Source organism: Octodon degus, unplaced genomic scaffold, assembly GCF_000260255.1.
Source record: "Octodon degus isolate 3935 unplaced genomic scaffold, OctDeg1.0 scaffold00126, whole genome shotgun sequence".
Taxonomy (NCBI): Eukaryota; Metazoa; Chordata; class Mammalia; order Rodentia; family Octodontidae; genus Octodon; species Octodon degus.
The window spans coordinates 6,578,817-6,580,391 of record NW_004524702.1 but is presented as its reverse complement, the minus strand read 5'-3'; the positions used below and the strand labels follow the sequence as shown (position 1 = coordinate 6,580,391).

Genomic DNA, 1,575 nt, shown 5'->3' with positions numbered 1-1,575 from the left:
AGGTGGAAGGTGAAAGCCTTCCAGGCACCGAGCATGCATGCACAAGGGCTCCCCACGTGCTAGGCTGAGGGGCTGGGGCACTCTGCTATATCTTAATCCCTCTCAGCCAAAATCTGACGTATCTACTTTACGCACTGCACATACACTGTAGTTACGTTCCTAGGAAGCCTGCCTTTTAAAACTGTATTAAAAATTAAAAGAAAACTGTATTAAAACTGTTCTGGTGAAAAGGCCAAGGACCTGTGTTTAAAAGCAAAAAAGCAATAAAGTTTTTAATTTTCAATAATTAAGGTTTCTTAATAAAGAAATAAATTCCATAATTTAGTACATATTTAATAAATTCAATAATAAAGGTTTCTCACGTTTTGTTACTGCAAACTAAAAATAAAAAGCTGATCATAACACTGAAGGATACCTCAATACCCTGAATAAATGCTCATCACCACATGAAACCGGTACACTTCTAGAACACTGAACTGCACATCAGAGCTGCTACTGGCACGGCAATAAAACATTCACCGAATAACCAGTTCTCCAAACAGCCCAGCCGCCTACAACTCCTACAATCACACACACGCTAGCGCTGCAGGTCTTTTCCCTGAACTGCACACTGAGCTACACAACACAAAACAACAGAATCTGGGACTGAACAGGGTCCTTCCAAAATTCATGCCCACCCTGCATCTATGACAGACTTTATTCAGTAACAGGCCAAGGGGCAGGGGCTGCTGCGTGGTAGAGCCTGTGCTGAGATGTGTGAGCTCTTGGGTTCAGTCCCTAGCACCAAAGGTATGGGCGAATTCCACATGTAAAAATGAAGTCATATTGGACAGGGGTAAACCCTAATCCAAGACATCCTTAAAAGACACAAAAAGAGTCAGAAAAGACATACAGAAGGAAAATACTCATATAAAGTTGGAGGCAAAGTCCCAGCAAGGCAGCAGATAGGGAAAGGTAAGAGGATTCTTCTCCAGAGCCTCAAGGGCACACTGAGCCACTGACTTTTATTTTGGACTTCCAGCCACCAGAGCCGTGAGGTAGCAAGTTCCTGTTGTTCTCAATCACCACGCTTGTGGGAGCCCTGGGAAATGAATACAGACTCTAACGGGCATTACGGGAGGCCAAGGGGGGAAGAGCACAAGTTCGAACCCCACCTAGCAACTTAGTCACTCAGAGTGACTGTCTCAAAAAACAAAAAGGACTGAGGATCCAGCTCAGGCTGAAAACCCTGGGTTTGATCCAGATAGATAGACAGGCAGACAGACAGACAGACAGACAGGCAGACAGGCAGACAGGCAGACACAGACACAGGGAGTGAGGAAAAAAAAAAAGGAACCAACTACTAAAAATAACCTGCAGGTATTGATGGATCCTGGTCTTTAAAAAAAAAAAAGAAACAGTTTAAAAGATGCTGAGGACAAGCAGTATCGCCTTCCTCGGGCGGCTGCGGCGGCTGGTGGACTAGTAGCTAAGAGTCCAAATCCAGGCCAAAATGCCGTTGTAGGGGCTGGTGAGATGGCTCAGTGGTCTAAAGCACCTACTTAGAACAAGCTTAGCAAAGCCCAGGGACCGCGG

At 45.1% G+C, this 1,575-nt stretch overlaps 1 protein-coding gene across 1 annotated transcript in view; it reads right to left on the bottom strand.

Annotated features, from left to right (window-relative positions):
* Yeats2 (YEATS domain containing 2) overlaps window positions 1-1,575 on the bottom strand; it is a 105,469-nt gene that overhangs the window by 74,311 nt on the left and 29,583 nt on the right. The window lies entirely within an intron of this gene.